Genomic DNA, 19,202 nt, shown 5'->3' on the forward strand with positions numbered 1-19,202 from the left:
TCAGAAGATAATTGTGGCAGGAGGGCAAGTTCCTTCTTGTGTTTAAGATTCTAAAGAAAGAGGGAACGATATCAGAGAGCAGAATCGGTAGAGTTTCCATCCTGGCTTGAGTTCTGCAGTAGAATGGCTGAGCTGTTACTCCTAAAAATAGATGTAGTGTCGCACAGTATGATCCCTGAGAGCCAGTACCATACATAAGCAAATATATGTACCTAGACTGAATTATGAGCAGGACAGCATCGATTTTCAAAATGTGCTGATATTTCAAAGTCTAACCAAAATTTTAACATGGCACTTAAAGAGGATTAGCAAGTGTTGCGTATTCTTCATCAGCTGGTGTATATAAAAGGCTAGGTACCTTTGGAAAAATGTGCAGGCTAGAACATACTAAGCTAGCAGAACTCAAGGGAAGGATACTTTTTGTCCTGGCAGCAGAACACTGAGGCCTGGCCTTGGTCTGTGTTAAATCAGTTATGCAGGCCTTAAAATGACATCATTATGGATGATATACTGACCTTTAAAAAAAATATTTATGTCCAGGCAGAACTGATTTTAACTAAAAATAGTTATGTGCTCTTCAGAGTCTGTTCTTCACATTTCCCTGAAACAACACTCGCAGTGAGGATTTTGAGTGATTCATGTGTTCACCAAGATGTTTCATTTGAAAATTTAGTGGAAATTGGACTCCTGTATGCTACTGTCAGCTGAAACTTGTGTTTGACTGTTTTGGGAGATGGAAGAAGGAACAGGAGTTTGGAAAGTAGAGCAGCAAAGTCTACAGCAAATTGACTACATGATACGGACTTTCTCTATAAAGGCTCTCCTAGGAGTCATGGACAGGTGCAGAAGCCATGTACTCTCCATGTTCTGAGCAGCCTGGGTAAGTATGCCCATAAGATGGCGGCAAAAAGCTGTTGGGTGCTCAAAGACATAAAATGACTGGCTGGAGGTGGGCTCCTCTGAATGGCATCTAGGGTAGGCAGACAGTTGCCAAGAGTTTGCTCCGTGAAATAAAGAATTGCGCCTGAGGGCTTTTTGTCCTGGGTTTTACCACTGAAAGGAAGTACCTGTATTGTGAGTACTTACCTGACACAAGGCACCTAAAACTCTTCCTCCACAAACCTGAAAAGTTCAGAGCATTGTGTAAGCACAGCCACTTGTCCCAGTAGGCGTGTTGTCACTTTGGAGGGCAAGTGGTAGGAAACACAGATACTAAAAGAAATGGGTGCTACTGTTTCTTACAGTTACAAAATGCTAATAATAACAAAGATCTTTCTTAGAACAGGAGGCGTATTCTGGATCATGGCTCCTATATAGTTTTGAGGTTTCTTTCTAGTGGGAACTAGAAAGTTTTGCCATTTGCAGAGCACAGGATCTGGCACAAAGACAGGCAAAGAAGGTACTGATCTTAGACCTGGATTTCAGGCCTTGTTCCAAGGGCTGTTTATGCATTTCACATAAACATGAAATGTGAAAGGCATAAACAGTCCTTGGAGAACGGGATGAAAGCCAGATAAACTCCCAGAAATTTAAGATAAAGTGAAGTGCCTTTAGAACCTGATAAATCCAGAGAGCATCTACTTACAATTTTGTGTACGTGCAATTGAATTCCATCCACTCCCACAGAGCTGGCCGCCGGTTCTTTCAGTCAGGCTGCAGTAAGTCCTAGATGATGAGGATGCCACGGGGCTGCAGCCCTGCTCTTAGCCCAGCCAAACGGACCGTGTTTTGTGATCTTGGAAAAAAGAAGCAAAAAGCCATTATGTCCAGCGTTTAGAATGTCTAGCTGAAGTATAATGGCTGTTAAACACGCAAATCACTAATGCTACAATGTGATCAAATGTTCTGTTCTTTGTCTAGAAAGATTTTTAGGAAGACCCATGAAGTTCTTTTGAGGGTGTTTATTAAAATACTCACGAAAACTGAGAGTTCTCTACTCCGTCAGCTTTGGCAAAGGCATATGTATGGTAACTACGTCAGACCTAGCTCTGGGAGAGTGTTTTTGTATTCTTAACAGTGACAGTTCCTGTAAACAGCTAGCAGGACAGCATACTACTTGAGTCGAAAGCTACATAAGCTTACCAACATTTGAAAGTTTTCTAATCCTGTCTTTCAGAGATCAAGTCAAAACTTGATCCAAATGATGTTTGAATATGTTCTAAAGAATTATTATTGATAAATATAATGGGTTGGTTTTGGGTTTTTTTTTTTTTAAGCCAACTTTGAGATTATTTGGAGTTAGAATCATGGTATCATAGAATTGTTTGGGTTGGAAGGGACCTTGAAAGGCCATCCAGTCCGACTCCCCTGCAAGAAGCAGGGACATCTCCAACCAGATCAGGTTGCTCAGAGCCTCATCGAACCTGGCCTTGAACGTTTCCAAGGATGGGGTATGCACCACCTCTCTGGGCAACCTGTTCCAGTGTTCCACCATCCTCATTGTAAAAAAAAAAAAAAAAGAACCAAACTATTCTTTATTTCTAATCTAAATCTACCTCCTAGTTTAAAACCATTACCCCTTGTCCTACTGGAACAGGCCCAGCTGAAGAGTTTCTAAATGAATTTCCAGTGCTGGAGACATACAAGGACTGACTATCTGGTTTAAAAAAATGTTTTCTTCTTTAAATGTAGACTGTTCATTTAAAAAAAACCCAGAACAACATAGTTGTTGATTTTGTTGTACCAACAGCTACCTCTACTGACCTAGTTCCTTATCTGCATTTAATGTTGGTTTTTTTTTTTTTTTTTTAACGCATGTACACAAATCTAAATCACTTCTCAGGACCCCAAGTATCACATCACAGGTCAACAACTCAGCTAGTTACTGGAAACTCTAATAACTGAAAAATTGTTTATTCTGAGCTTGAGAAACAACGTTTCCCTGTAGTAATTTTATCTTCAATCAACTTTCCCTTGTTTGTAAGCCCGTGTTTTTTTTTTTTTTCAGTACAGATACAGGGTTAATAAAAAAAATGGAAGGAAAAGGAAGGAGATGTGACTCAGTCTCTGTAAGATGAAGAGTTACTTCTGAGGTGGACAAAGGATCTGTTCTCGTTCTTTTTACCACCTGATGATCTAATGACCTTTCACAGCTCCTCTTCCTTAGGGCCTCCCTAAAACTCAGGTGATTCTTCTTCTAGCATCTTATTTCAGCTTTACCAGTCAACTCCATTTTACTTCGTTTTCTAAGAAGCCTCAACCAAGCCCGCCCAGAAAACGCCTAAAATAAAACATTCGAGAGCCTCACCGAGCGCCGCGGGCTGCCCCGGCTCTGCCGCCGGGGGGGCCAGGAGGGGGCGGCCGTTCCCGCCGCTGGCGCTCGCAGCCTCCGCCCGGCCTCGGGGGTCACTGCGGGGCGCTGGGGTTCCCCCCGCTAGCTCGGGCGACGCCTTGGGGGGGCGACAGCGGGCGAAGCGGCCCGCAGGAGCCCGGGGATCTGGCGAGAGAGCTGGGCCTGCCGCGCCTCTCCTTTGTGTGGAGCAAAAGGGGCGCTGCGGGCGGGCGGGCGTGGCCTGCGTTTCCGCGCTGCCTCGCCGATTTGGCTCTCGGCTCGGCTCTGCGGAGAGGCATTTCCTGGCGCTGTGGCGGGGACGGTGCAGAGGAGCCGACACGCCGCGCTGTGCCCATGGAGTAGCCGAGGCAGCGGAGGGACGCCCGAGCACGCCGACCGCCGCCTTGCCCTTCCGCGCAACTTGGCGAAACTTAGCGAGCAGGCTGCTGCCTCCGGTGAGTCCCTGCCCGCCCCGGGCTCCCCCTCAGCAGTTTGACCCCCGCCGCACGGAACACCCCGTTCTTCTCCCCTCCCCTCTCTTGAAGCACCGGCATTTTGAGTTCTTCCCGGAGCAGAGCTCTGCCCTGCAGCATTCTCTGGGAGGCGGCAGCCATTGAACCGGGCGGGGAGCAGGCGCTGCCCAGCTGCTCTCCCTCGGGGGTAGGCAGCAGCCCTCGGGTTCCCCGAGATTCCCGAAAATGTGGGGCTGTGGCGAGCCTCTGCCATTGTCCTTTTCCATTAAAGGAAGCCGGAGAGGCTGGGCGAGGCTTCCTCTGGGAGTTCACGCGAAGTTGTTTCACCGAGTGAAGTGCCTCGTGGGAGAAAATGTGTTTATTATTTTATTTTTTTTTTAAAAAGGCCTTTCTGGATGCTGCGGCTGCAGCAACAGACGGCATTTGCCTGCTCCTTCCTCTGCTCTTGGGCACCGGCTGCTGCTAGCCCCTGACCTCGGTCCGGGCGTTGCTGTTAGCAGAAGCAGCTGCTCTGTGTGTGCCAGGATTGAGGCCTGTAACTTTTTTATTTTCTAATTTTAACTTTAATTACCTGTAAGCTGTGTTAGCAAGGAACCTCTCCGACGCTCTTTAAGCTTCCCGCCAAAACAGGCCCGGCCTGTGACACTGCACTCGACGGCCGGGCCTGTTTTGGCTCCTGTGGGATCCCAAGGTGGATATTTGGATAACTAACGCATCACCAGTTCCGCTTTGGTCATTTACCTTGGTTGTCTTTGTAGTTTCAGGTGAATGTTTTCTTTCTGGTCTGTGAGCACTACAGAGCACTGCTGAGAAGCTGCGGCATATGGACCCTATGAGGAGAGTTCAAGTAAAATACGTTAGGCACGGTTAATGTGGGAAAAGTATTTTTTTTTTTTTTTCCCTTTGGAAGCCTTTTATTTTAAGGAAAGGAACAGCCTTTGTGCATTTCTAGGGAGAAGGTTTAAGCTAAGCTGGAAAAGGCTTAGTATTTGGCAGGACCTCATGGCATTACACCAGCTGAACTTCACTACCGGCTTTTTAATGTAGAACAAACTACAATTTTACATTCTCAGAATATCTGCTGTTAAGCATGCATCTAACTTTATCTCACATACTCAATGTAGGTGTAATGGTTTAATTTTTAGCCTGTCTGGAAAAAAAAAAAAGTATTAAAAGTAAGAATAAGTAACTTGTGTTGGGTTTTCCCTTCCTTAGTAGATCTTCAAAGGTGGTGGTGGAGGGAAGTATATTTTAAAATAACTGGGAGGATAAGGTTTTTCCAGCACTGCTTTTTTTTTTTTTTTTTTTTTTAATAGAGACATGAAGCTTGTGCCCTAGAGCTCTGGATAAAATAGAAGGAAACTAGCTCCTAGAGAATGGAAGTACAGCTTGTTCATAAATGCTCGTTGGGATGATGATGTCCTTTCTGACTATCTCCATCAGCGAGTTAGGCATCAGTACTCACGTGCTCTTATGACTTCCTGAGCCACCTTATACTTACAATAAATGTGTGAAACTTTAAATGCTTGAGTGTGGATGGTTTAGATGCTACCACTATGTGCTTGACAGGAATTGTGTGGGGAGAGAAGGGGTCAGGTGGAAGTTCAAGTCTAGTCATTGGTGTGAACTAGGAATGAGCTGTTGGAAATAAACCAACCAAGTTTTTGGTTGGTTTATTTTTAAACAAATCCAGGACACCTGTGTTGTTGGAGTGGTGTTCTCTATCCTCTGGCTAATGACACTACAAGAAGGTATTTTCAGAGTGTGATGTATGTTCTTTTAGCTCTGTTCTGGTGGGTTGAGGAGGGAAGAACGTAGTGATGTTGCCTGTCCTTAGAAGGTTTTCATATTTAAAATGACAATGCCACTGAAACAGCAGTTTTTAGAAACAGCTTCCCAAAAGTTTGGGAATGCATTTATTGTAGTGTTGAAAAACTGTGCGAGTAAGTTATGTGGTTTGGTATTTTGCTCTATTTTGCTTATATGTCCATTTGCTTTTTGTCCATTGCTTATATGGACAATGCCTTGCTAAAGGTGAGGGCTAGAACTTATTCAAAATCATTGAAAGTTGCTCTTCTCTGCCTTACGCATGCTGTGATTTTTATTTAGTATAAGTTGATCCAGTTAGCCTCCTTTGTAGCTTCCTTTGTGTTGAAGCGTCATCTCCTGTCCCCGGGTAAGAAGACCAAATCAGAAGAAACCTTACTTGAGTCATAATTGAGTGTTATTGTTGTCTCTGGGCATAGGCTTTGCCTGCACTTAGTGCATTGTACAATAATTAATCTATGCTATTTTCCTGTTTAAAGCGTCTTTGCTCTCCTCTCTGTGCCCTTGCGGGAAAGGGACAGAAAAGAAAGACAGGTATGCTCTTCTGTGAGCACTCTGTTAGGAGAAGCGTCTGTGCAAGAGCCTTCGTGTATTTAATGATACCTGCCAGGACTGAAATGAAGTATGTTCTGGGCTACCTTTTGCTACATTTACACCTTGTAATACTTGGTTAAAGGATCGACAAAAGCCTTTGCTCCGAGCCCTGAAATGCTATCTAATTTGGACGTTTTCTTTGGTATTGATGATGTAAGTTTTTGCTCTTTGATGTAGCAAGAACATTGTTGCCATGGTGTGTTGTGAATTTGGTCATGTCTGGATGCAAATGTGTAGATAGTCTCGATGAAGAATTTTAAGTTGTAGGCTAACTTCTAATGGATAACTGAGCAATATGGTTTTTGATCCCTTATAGATTGTTTTGTCTTGATGCTGACCTCTGATTTTCTTAGAGGATAGTTATATTTAGTTTATGAAGCTTTGGTGTGTGACTACCAGTCAACCATTACCTGGAAATGAATGTTTGGGGAAAAAAAAGGGAGGGAGGGGGTCGGGGGGCGGATTTTTTTGCTAATCCCTACAATTAATTCTCATAGTCTTCTGTCAGGTTTCCCATCGTGTGTTAGGTGTGGCACGGTTTGAGCACTGCTGAGCGTGAATAAATTAAATTTATTATATCACTGTGTTAGATTAGAAATCTCATTCAGGTGCGGGGGTGGGGAAGGAAGTGGAGTTCACAGACCTATTGTCAAAACTGTTCCTACAGAGCCTCCCTTTTTGTAACTGTCTGCTTTTACAAAACAAAAAAAAATCCACTTAGGTGGGGTATGTTAAAATAGTGAGTTTCAAACACCAGACAAAGGAGATGCTTATGTCTCACTTGCATGTGAATCAAGAATGTTTTTACTTGTGGGCTTTTTGTGCCGTGCTGCTTTGCGCTGTGGCTTACTGGATCAAAACTTCCTCTTTCTGGTAGAACGGACTTTGTACTTTGGCATCCGTGGTGCGTTTTCAAGGCTAACAGGCTGCAATTCACAAAATCCATGAACATGCTATGGTTCTTGTGTTGCTTTAAGCTCTTTCACTGAGTACCTACGATAATGTAAATCAAGCCCTCAAACAGGAATTTTCATTACTTCAGAGTAAATGTTGCAGGCTGATGCTAAGGGGGAATTAGAAATGGTCCTTTTTCAGGTGGCTTCCGATTGTACGTCCAAAGGATGGTCATGTGTCTTCCTCACTAGTATTACACAGTCCTAAAATCTATGGTTTTTCTAGAGCTGGAGCTTTGGTAGCTTATGTGACAGTATTGACACAGCCTTTCAGCCTGTAACTCAGCTTGGGCAAGAGGAGGATCCTTCTCCTTAGCCCTTCGGCTCATGCTCAGCTAAAAGCATCTGATAAGGGAAAGGTTAAGAACAATGTCGGAGGTGATCAGAGTAAAGCTCATCAAGGTTAGATATTTGTGGGTTTTAAAGTTTAATAGTTTGGGCCTCCCTGAAAAGGCTGAGATCTGATTTTAATCTAGCAATCAAAAAAAAAAAAGGGGGGGGGTGAACTGAAGTGTCTAGATTCAGTTGACTTCATTTTGAAAACAGCCACAATTTAATTACTTAAATGTAGTTGAGCATCTTATATTGAACTCTTTGCATTGTAAAACAGCCTCTCTTTATTCTGGATGAGTGAACAAAACCTGTTTTTTCAGTATGGTCAGTGAGCTGAAAAATCGTTGGGTAAATTCTTCTACTTTAAGCATGTCACAGGTGAGGATTACAGCAAAGGATTTAACCTACAGAAATGGTGATCCTCAAATATTGACTGGATAAGGAATTGTGATGTTTGCAGTTGAAACCACTGACGTGAATGGCCAGGCTTTTCCTGACCTTCTTTACCACCCTGACATAAATATTGGGATTGAAGCCCCTTGAGAGAGAAGTATCATTCTATTCTATTATTCACACTTGAATTCTGTTGTAACTTATGCAGAAAACTTTTGAGCAAATGAAAATAAAATATGCTGACCACAAGAGGTACTGTATCCAAAACTAGGGCTTTAGTAGGATTTAAAAATAAGTTTATTTTCCTTTCTGGTTCAAAGTGTGCCTCAGCCCCCGTTTGGAAGGAGGGACCAGCACTTGTTTTGCTTCAGTGTTTCCTGTCTCTTTTCCTTCTTGAGAGCAAAGCAACGGTGTTACAGCCTTCCTTGTGGTAAAGCTCATACCTGATATGTGTAAGTGAATGAATTTCTGCTCTTATTCACAGTGCCTGCTTACATGTTCTTGAGAGCTGTTTCTGTGTCTTTGTCTTCAGAAATCTGTGCAAAAGCTGAAAATCTTAGAGCTGCCTTAGTCTGTAATTGAACCTGAATGTGAAAAGCAAGGGTGTAATAAACACAGGGCTTTGTTTCCTCTTGATCTTTGCAGTAAGCGTTGTTGAATGTTGTCCTGGTACTACGAAGGAGCTTTTCTGTTTTATCTCCCAGTCTAGAGAGCAGGCTTTTATAACGTATTTATAAAAGTCTACCGTGTGAAGACCTGTGCTTAAGTCCCCTGATGTAGTTGGGGCTCTTCCTTTGGCACTAATGGGCTCGGGTACTTGCTGAGCTTGCATGTACATATGAACTTTCGACTTTTTTAATGGGTTGTTTTATTTTGACTTTTTCATTCTAATTCAGTCGGGTTGCTAGTGTACAAACCCAAATTTGTTCATGTGGCCCAACAGCCCTTTCCAGAAATGTTGTTTTCCTATTTTAAAGGTTTTTGTTTCCTGCTCAAAGACTAAATAATTGATACCTGAGTCTCTCTGGAAAGGTGTTTTCTCTAAATAATTGATGGACTTCGAGGTAACAAGGCAGCTTCCAGTTGCTGCAGTTATAGGTACAGGAAGCAATATGAAGCAAAGTATTCAGAGACAGCTGAATGCTGTGAATTTTAATATTTCAAAAAGAGTATTATTTGTTCTGCTTGGCAAGAGCTGTCTGCTCTTGCTTTGGGGTATAAAATCGGTGCTGAAACATGTACACTGATGTCTAGAAACTCCTGGAATAGAAAACAAAGGGAATAGCCTCAAATAACTCGCATCTGAAGGAAGACACCTGAGATGCTGGATTGTGGTCTCTGTGCAGGCTTCTGACTGCCAGGATATGCAGCTGATTCTGTTGATGCACATTTCTTTCCCCTCAGCAATTTGTTATTAACTGATGCTCAGGGAAGTACTTAATGCTGTGTGGAATATGAATGCAGTGGTATAGTAGCTATATATAATGAAGCACACAGAACAGCAAAGCTTTCTACCTTGCCCTGAGTATTCAGTTACTTCATTTTTGTCTGCACAGCAAGCCTTTGGAGAAGGAATGCTCGTCTAAAAAGTTGTCTGACTTGAAACTAATGGATAGGCAATTAGTGAGATGGCTCTCGGAAGACAACAAGGTACTTTGTACAGCAAGGCTGTACTTTGCAAAGTGTACAGCATGCTGAGGTTGCAAAGGGTATTTTGACAAAGTGATCACAGCAGTGGTCTGCTTCTGCAAGGCAGAAGGGAGTTCAACTGAAAAACCTTGTCCAGCTGGGACGAGTGAGAAGGGTAGGTGGTGTTCAGCTCTGTATTGGCTTTTTTTTGTGGTTGGTTTTGGGTTTTTTTTTGGTTGGTTTTTTTTTTGTGTGTGGTCCCCCCCCCCCCCCCCCCCGTGCTGTTTGTATAACTAGTCATGTTGTCAGCCCGTTAGATGGCAGTTTCCTGTGTTCTCACTAATTTTTTTTTTTCCTCTGGAGGTATTGTTTTTTTTTTTTTTTTCCTTTTATTAAAGGCACAGATTAGTAAATGTGTCTAACCTCGGCACCTTCCAGTTCTGCCGGTGCATTTGCTGTTAGCTATGGCAGAGGCTGACATCCGCATTGGAAGGAGCCCTGAGGGTGTCAGTTCATGGCCTTTGCCCTGATCTTAGTGACACCGTGTTGTTCTTGGCGTACTCCTGAGAGGTGGAAAGCCTGGTTTTCCTACTTCCCCTGGGGCAGATGCAGAGTCTTCCAAGGAGACAGTGGAGGGTTTCTCAGCAACCGCCTGAGTGCTGGCTCTTGAGGGAGGGGCTGCAGCTGTATCAAGCGTGGGCTTAGTGGACTGCAGCAGGTTTGGTCTCTGTCTTTGTTTTATATTCTTTTCCTTGTATTGTGGTAAAGTGTGCAGGGTGCTCTGCTAGCCTACCTGCTAGGTTTCCTGGAGCATTCACTTATTTCTGTGTCTTTGGACTGAGACATCTAGTCTGCTGAAGAGGTGGCGGTGGTTAGGATCGTGAGGTGTTTGGTGAATGCCAGTTTGTGCAATCTCTAATGTCTTCCAATGTTGTGTTAGAGGTTTAGCTGCTAGTTGTTTTTTGAAAGTCGCACAAGTGCCTTTCTTTACCAGAAAGTTGTTAGCTCAACCACCATGTGATTATTCTCGCTATTGTCATGGCCATAAAAAGCTATTTTCTCTTGTGGCCTGTGAGCTCGTGATCGTCCTGGTTGACACGTAAATTTAGGTTCTCTGCGATATGTTGTGATTGCAATTGGTGCATGAGGCAGAGGGCAGCAAAACAATGCAAGCTTTGAAAACGTGGTCCCCAAACCCAACACACATTAATACCCCATCCCCCAGGTAAGCAGTATCCCATAGTGCTGGGACGATGCCTCATTTGGAGTGAGTGTTCCTCTGATGTTTGAAAGCATAAGTCCCATTACTTGGGATGAGAGGGGAGAAAAAAAATTGAGTTTTTTATGGATTCAGCTCTCTATTGTGTCTCCATGATGTGGAGACATTATTTAAGCAGAACAAGTGATGAATGTAACTAGTATTGTACAGATACATGCATTCATTTCTTAGCATGCTAATTTGCCAGAGAACAGATGTCAACGCTGTAATTATTTTTTAACTTAGTTTGATTTGGTTTAGTTTTTTAAAAAATATAGATCTCTTTCATTATACATTATTTATATAAAATATAAATACATATATAGGAACATTCAGTGTAAAGGCTAAGAAATGTGGTGTGGATGTGGACAGACTACATGTTATACCCAAAGCAAGGAATGTTTTTAAGAAAAAATAAACCCTGGACAAAACACAAAACAAATCATATGCTCTTCATTTCTCTAGTGTATGTTACTATAATCAGTCTCTTGTGAAAAAAAAGGAAAAGAAGGAATATCCTTTTTGGCTGAAATGTAGTTGGAGACTTGGACAAGTGGCATTGTTGGAAATGAGGGAATGCCACAATATGCCTGAAAGCTTAGGAGATTCTCTGAAGAAAGTGGATTTGTCAGCAAAGAATGTTGATGGCTTCCTGGCTCTTCTCTAAGTTGTGACTTATTTTTGTGATATAAAGTGGTAGCAAATAGAGTACTTATTTTGTTCTTGAAACACTTTTGTCTGCGTGAGGTATGGGAGGGAGCAGACCAACGTGTATGGAATAGGTACTGTTACCGTTGGTTCGCTAAATAGAAATGAAATTATTCCCAGATTACTAAATAGAAATAAAATTATTCCCCAAACTGGAAGTTCTGGCTCTTCAAGTAAAATACTTGCTTTGTAAGGGTTCCAAAACTTTCTGTTGGAAGGAAAAAAGTCAAATTACATGCTTGCTTTAATTTGAGACCTTGAGTTTTGCCTAGCTCCCGTTGATGTTAAAGGGAGTGGGTACGCATCTGCTTTCACGAGAGGTAGTAGAAAGCAGCTGAGGAGTTCTGATCAGCTAAGATTATTCTGACTACTTGTTCTAACAGGCATAGCTCCCTGGAGTGAATAAGCTCGTGATCAGAATGACTGACACACTTCTGTGTTTCACAATACCTGAATTTTCTGTGAAGTAAAAGGAAAACGTAGCTTGTGGGTTGTTGCATATGCTAAATAAGTTGCAACATGAGCAAGCTCATGGTCAATAGCTTTATTGAAATAAAGTTTTTATAGACATGAAAGATTTTTCCAAACTTTCCCAAGGTGTTAATGAGCCATCCATTGAATTGCAGTGACAGTGTCTAGTGTGGGTTTCACTTATCCTTTTGTAATCTGAGTTTTAACTTATATGAGCATGGGTTATTTTGAGGATAAGGTTAGTGAAGGCCCTGCATCCTGTACTCCTGCTGTTGCTTGTAATTCTTAATAAAGAGCCTGACAGCTTCCAAAAAGATCCTCCTCTCTTCTACTGTCTTTCACACTTCTGCTCAGGTTTGGAAAATCGCTGGCTTTTAAATTCTGTTTACTTGTGACATTTCCTTTTCTTTGTCCTTCCTGTGCTATCTCTTACTTTAAGTCAGAATATGGAGTATATACTTTATTTGCAGCAGCTGCTTTGAGGGGATTTCCCTTGAACTAGGTAAGAGATCTGTGTCTTTTAGTTGGTGCCTTTGTCAAGCGCTGCTGTATGTTGGAGCAGAAAGTCTCTATCTGTTCACTTGTTACTTAAGTGAACCTGAGGTCAGTGGAGCAGAAATAGCATAAACCTAGTAAAATTTGGTGGATAGCTGAGTAGAGTTGTACCTCTCCTCAGTGTTGATAACTGAAAATATTTACAGTTTAAATTTACACAGCCAATACTTGCATTCTACATTGTCATTGTTTTTCATTCTGACAGATTTGTATAAATGATAATACAGAGTTTTTGAAGCTGCTTTTGTTTTGCGTATTTTTTTTCTTACTAGTAGCTTTTATAGTAGTAATAAAGACTTTAACATGTGAAAGCAAGGCCAGCCAACCATATCTTTTAGTAGCTTCTGTGTGAAGAACTGTGAAAAGTTAAGTTGTTAAAACTACTGTTGTCGTCTGTCGCTGCTTTTTAATTGCTGTGGGAGCAATCTCTGATTCTGCTCACCTTTTGCAGGTATTCCTTTAGTGTATTTCTCTTAGTTCAGGAAGTCAAATGGAGCTGAAAATATCCCATGAAAGACAGCTTGAATAACTACTTGGGTTACTGTTGTGCAGTGTAGGGCTTTTATGCCACAGTATTGGTGATGTATGTCAAGCGGGGAGTTCAGAAGAAGTTAAAATATGATGCTTCTTGATGCCCATGTAGACTATTCCTTCAGAATTTTGGATGTCTACATTCTGAATGTTAGTCTGAGTTCAGTACTTTTACTTGGTACTTGAGACGCAACTCACCCACTTAAAAGTAGTGGCTTGATCAAAAGCACATGCATAACTTCAGTGTGAGTTGTCTGTAGAGCTTGAGTGAAGCTCTTCTGAGTCACTGCTTCCTTGTTTTGGATTTGGGATCACTGGTGTATGTTCCTTCCTTTCTGAAGTTGCAATTTGTGCTGTAGTGAATAAAGCCTGATGACTGAAATCTGAAACTTCCCATGTATAGGGGATTGCATCTGCTCTGAGGGCTTCTTTTGTAGAGTTTCTACTGAAGCAACTTGTGCTTGACGTATTCTTCAAATACTTTGAGGCTTCAGCACATGACAAAAATAAGAGTCCCAAAAGATGACAGCTTAAGAAATCTGTCTGGTTTTGATCATGTTTTCCACTGACTTCAGAGATCCACTTATAGAATCATAGAACAGTTTGGGTTGGAAGGGACCTTTAAAGGTTATCCAGTCCCACCCCCCTGCAAGCAGCAGGGACATCTCCAACCAGATCAGGTTGCTCAGAGCCTCATCCAACCTGGCCTTGAATGTTTCCAGGGATCAGGCATCCACCACCTCTCTGGGCAATCTGTGCCGGTGTTACCTACCATTATTTTTCTGTTAAAACAAGGATAACCTATTAGCAATATCTGTCTTCCATCATGAGTCTTTCAGGTTAAAAAAATACCCATTTGTTGAGTGATTGTCAGGTTTCCTCTAAGAATGAGCAAGTATTTCTCTGCTCTTCTGGACTGCAGCAGAAGTAAATACACTATACTCGTATTTCTTAAGAGAAGCTTGTGTTTTTTGTGAGGCCTCAGTCAGAGTTCCTTGGAGACAAAATTACAAAAATGAATATGACATATACTTGCAGGGAGTTCCTGAATCATCCACAGGGCTACTATCTGTGTTTCCAAGAACAGATTAGCCTGTAAGAACTCCTGTTAGTTTTTCTTGCCTTTGTGTTGCATCAGCTCAGTCCTTGCACATGAAGATTTGATGCTCAGCATCCAGATATTGTACTGAACATCAAGACTCGCTCAGTGCTCAGCAACTGTGGAAAGAACAGTCTGTAGGTGCCTCTTAGTTGCTTCATTTTCAGAAGATCCTGAGAAAATCTCTTAACTATCCCTGGTCAGAGATAAGTCTTTCAGCTTCACAAAAAAAAAAAATCCCTCTATTGATTGAGCGCCTCCAAAGAATATGACAATTATTTTTAATTATAACGTATCTTGAATGAACCGATGCTTTTTGATATTGATCTGGTGCTGATGGAGTAATGGAATTAAGTAGTCGTATCAAAATAAAGGATAGGCCAAAGTGCATCTCTTGCTGCCTTTAAAAATTCTTCTTGCTCCTCAGTGCATTCTTCTTTTGTCTTTCTTGATTTGTTCACCAGCTTCATATAGACTTGATGCTTTTTACTGCTGAAAGATGGGGGGGGCAGCCAACAGCTTACAAAACAATTTTTTTTCCTTTGTTTTCTCTCACCTCAGTTCTGCCCCTGTTCCCCAGCTTCATCTATTTCAATGTGTTAGCTTCAAGTGTGGTGTAGCCTGTGGTGCTGTTGTAGGCTGACATTGCAGAGATGTTGTATTTCTGTGAACTTCTGGCCTCCCATCAGTGTTCTCCTGCCCTCTGCACCCGCAGTCATTTATATGAGCTCTGGGGAGCTAAAGTGCGAGGCTTAAAACTGTTTTCTTCTTGGCGTGTGGTACAAGATCACAGGATTGATCTGAAGATTTGCTGCATGATTGTTTGCTCCACTGAACAGGATGATTAATGGTTGTGGATTTTGGGAAGGGGCAGGGAAGGGGATGAGGACTGCATATGGTGGCAGTACTGGCTGAACCTGGAATTTCAATGTGACTTAGGTCTGCCTTGTAAAGTTAATGCCTCCAAAAGAGGTCAAAAGAACTTGTGGACCTAGATCTAGAGAATATGCATTAGTGTTCTTGTTCTAGATTTAACATCTTATCTGAGAGGATTTCCCTGCATATCCAAATTAGATTGTTTAATATATTACAGCTTTTGCTTTATGATGATTAGAGATGATGGATATCACTGCTGTGGCGTTTTGAAGGTGGGAGTGGAATCTGTGGGTGTAGAAATGCTTTGGAAATGGCAGTAGCCTCTTGATGAATGACTACATTTCTTTTTTCCCTTACTAAAGCTGTAAACACTAAGACCAAATTATATATTCTACCAAAGCAGCAGTGCTCTGTATTTAACTTTTAGAAATTCCTGTTGTCATGAGTGGGTGATAACTGTCAGCTGACATAATGTGACTTGCTCTGTCTGAAACACAGTAGAGAAAGTTACTAGTCTGTGCTGCCCACATACTACTTTAATCTTCCAAGTGTTTTGTAGTATTGCCTAACCATAGTTATGTAGCCTGTGATATAAATTAAGTGAAATGCCGATGTAGCAGATTTCTAGACTGGTAACAGATGCCTCCTATGTTAGGAAACATGACTGCATTTAAGGAAGGTGGCTGTGTGGCCTTGAGTGAATTGCTTGGTCTGTTTATTTGTAGGGTTAAGGGAAAAAGTCAGACACATGTACACTTGAGATTTGTTATGTCAGGATGTCACTTCCATAGCAGTAAGATTGTATTGCTCCATATGGTGTTTGGTGGTCCATCAGAAAGAACAAAAAAAACTCCTAGCGAGGATAAGTCAAATCTGCTCTTAAAATAAGCATATGTTTCAGAAGGTAACATCTCTCCAGGGACCTTTGCTGTTATAGGACAGCTTCTTGCAACAAGGAATGAGTACTGGTAATATGAGGCACTCTGTCACTTCAAAGTACCAAAAAAAAAAAAAAAACCCACCAACATTGTACTCTTTCATTCAGTGGAAATATTGTGATTGATGTTGACTGGGCCATCTTGCCAGTTGTATGGGGAAGTGGGCAGAAATGTTACAAGCTGGTGGTCAAAACGATGAGGAAGGAGGGGAATGGTGCTTGTCAGTAAGGGTACTTTTGATGCTCTTACTTGTGTGAATAGTTTCACTGAAGTTGGGACTTGAATTGTTGGATGTAAGTCTCAATGCCAGGGAGGGCAACCCAACAAAAAAGTGTGTATTTTAATTTGTATTTTAGCTCCTGAAATGGTATGCTTGCCTTTCTGCCTCAGATTATATTTTAAGCCTCTTTGTCTAGTAGAACCTTGTTTTTATGGAATTTAATGATGTGCTAGTTAAATGCCACCTGCTGCCTGGTCTTTTGTAGTGGTAGCAGCAGCAAAAGCAATGTTTCTTAGTAGTAGCATGTGCATTTTACAGTTGCTGCTCCTGTCTTTTGGCAGGATCCTGATTTTCACAGGGAGGGAATGAGAATGAGAGCCCCAGTGTGCCTGCATCCGGAAGAGAGTGTTTGCAGTGGCACCCAGTGTATTCCTGTAATACAGGCTTACACTGATGCAAATGGAGTTTTGGACTCTGCTCCGATTAATGGGGTTCTGCTGTTGTTTCCTAGAGTCCCTTCTTTTCCATCTCTTCCCCAGACCCATCAGACTTACTGACTTGGGTAAGTGTGTGATTATTGATTGATGAAATGTAGATTGGCATTTGGCGCTAGAGACTGACATGAAGAAGTTGAGAAAACCAAGTGTTCATTCTGTTTCTTACATTCTCTCAGCTGCGGGCTTAGAAAAGTATCAGGAGAGTGGTTTTTAAAGAATTTTTCTTCATTGTGTCTCAAAATGGTAGGATTCCTAGATGTTGTCTGTGAAGCTGTGTGGGTTGAAAGGGTCAGTAACTAAAGCTGAGTCCCAGGGCATGAGGAAGCGGAGCTGTCTACATTTTGGGACTGTGTGCTGCGAAACTCAGCTTATGTATATGGCTGGGTTGCATCTAGGAAAGTCCGTAAAGTACAACTTTATTTGTTTTAAAAAAGATTAAGTGGATTTTTTTTTTTGCTGTAAATGAACTTGTGAGCATTAGAACCTAGTTGTAAGGTGAAATTCTGGAAGGCAAAAAAACCTTTTTTTCAGTGTTTGGTTAAAACTGTATGGGAATGAGCATATGAACTGTGGAAATATCAAGCTGAGGTATTAATGGTGAATGTTCACACTCTCTAGTCTGAAAAATTTTGAGTGTTTCTGTAAGAATGTGCAATATATTCTTTAGTCATTCTTCAGACTCTGCCATTTCTCTGAAACCAGCTAAGTAGTTCATGTGTTCAGTCCCTTTACTGGGGCTATTGAGGAGAAAATGTTTTAGTTTTGACTTAACTCAATTTTATTCCATCTCACATGGAAATTTTACTCAATCTCATATGGAATCAGGAGGAGTAATTCCTTTTAATTATTATTTTTTTTTTTTTTTGTAGCTATTGTGTCTGTCCAGATGTAGTAATCTAGAGTAATCTGTGGGTAGTGTGTCTTAAGCAACCTACATAGGTAGCACATGCTTGAAGGCTGCTTAGATGATGTCTGGCTCTATTATATACAAATTGATCTACTTCATTTTAAGTGAGTCAGTATGACTTGTGTAATACCTACCAACTTTCAGTAAGATCTGAAAATTCCTTTTATGCACATTCAGGCCATCTTAGCTTGAAAAAAAGCAGAAGTTATTCGCTGTCCACAAGTCTTGCAGTCACCAATCACCTCCTCATTTTCCATGTACCTCAGCATAATTTCCGGGAGGATCTGTTCCATGATCTTGCCAGGCACAGACGTGAGACTGACTGGCCTGTAGTTCCCTGGGTCTTCCTTGTTTCCGTTTTTAAAAATAAGGGTTATGTTTCCCCTTTCTTGTTTATATATGTGGTTTTAGCCCCGGGGTGGGGTGGGGGGGAAATAAGATTTTAAATATTTGTGTTGAGATCTCAAAACCCAAACAAACAAAACACAAACAAAAACCCAAACAAGCAAAAAAAAAAAAAAAAAAAACAAAACACCCAAAAAACCCCACCACACCCAAGCCCAAAACAAAACCTTTCAATAAGACACTGATGGTAGTACTCCATAGTAGTCCTGGAAAATAATTGGTATTTCACTTAAAAGCTAAGGCAAGCTGTTTATTATATTGAATAGGAGTCTCAAAGCTGACAGGTATTTGGTTCTGTTCCTTCTTTCAGCAGGATTCTGGGGTTTTTTCTATCCAGGTGCAGATTGCCTTCTAAAAAATTAATTTCCCTTCTCAGAGCTGTGGATGTTCACAGTTCACAGCTCTTCAGTTCTCTGTTCCATGGTGCTTGGTTTCAGACTTTGCTGGGTAGTCTTGGTTTTTTGCATACAGTCTGTGAATGTCCAGGTCAGCGTAGTCCTTGAAGTCTCTTAGTTATGAGGTGTTTGAAAATTCTTTGTGCTTACTTCCCTGTGGCAAGCCTTTCACTGACATCTTATGGGAGGAAAACATTTGCCTCAAGCGAGTGAAGGGTTGAAATGTGGAGCTACTTATCTGCTACAGGCAGCACTCATGTGGTCAGTTCTTTAGAATGCAAGGGCTGTGAGAGCTTTGTCTTCCCTGCTCCAGCTCTCGATTTAACAGCTTGTCCTCTGTTGTTTTCCTGTATATGGCATTTCTGCAGGGGCGGTTTAGTTATGATACTCTGACAAGCTGTAGTTCTCTGAAATATTTGAGCAACAGTTGCAGTTGAACTTTATCTCTAGTGTATCTAAGGAAGCAAGAAAACCTAACTCTGCAGAGCATATCAGCTGTTTAATGCTGGGACATTTGTTCTTGAGGAAAAAAAAAAACCTCTTATGGGGTACTGATTTGGTAAAGAAACATTAAAGTATGTAAAAGACAGAGTATGACTGCCTGTTGTATTTAGCAGTCTGTAGACACTGAGATTTTCCAGGTAACCACTTCTAACATCTTATGAGCTGGATTGTTGGATGTGCAGTCCACAGGGTGTGTATTTAGACCTTTGCATAAGTCTAAGCAGCTGTGTAAGTAAGATTCTTTTGAAGGAGTGAGAAGGCAGATGAATGTCAACTTGCTGATGCTGACCTTCCTTAAAGAAGGTATGGTATTAAGCAACAAATACTTGGAGGGAGTTTAGGGTCAGCTGGAGTTTCTGAGCTGA

The 19,202-nt window shown here is 41.6% G+C and overlaps 1 protein-coding gene across 2 annotated transcripts in view; it reads left to right on the forward strand.

Annotated features, from left to right (window-relative positions):
• Positions 1 to 3,440: 3,440 nt before the first annotated feature.
• TSPAN14 (tetraspanin 14) overlaps positions 3,441 to 19,202 on the forward strand; it is a 43,459-nt gene continuing 27,697 nt past the window's right edge. Inside the window, exon 1 of one of the 2 annotated variants that reach the window (XM_086752244.1) lies at positions 3,441 to 3,726. The gene's annotated coding sequence lies outside the window, so the exon portion shown is untranslated. Of the gene's footprint in view, positions 3,727 to 8,156; positions 8,297 to 19,202 lie in introns of those variants that run through there. The other variant, XM_086752245.1, reaches the window with a different exon arrangement.

The sequence above is a fragment of the Chlamydotis macqueenii genome, chromosome 7, assembly GCF_036417535.1.
Source record: "Chlamydotis macqueenii isolate bChlMac1 chromosome 7, bChlMac1.mat, whole genome shotgun sequence".
In the NCBI taxonomy this organism is placed as follows: Eukaryota; Metazoa; Chordata; class Aves; order Otidiformes; family Otididae; genus Chlamydotis; species Chlamydotis macqueenii.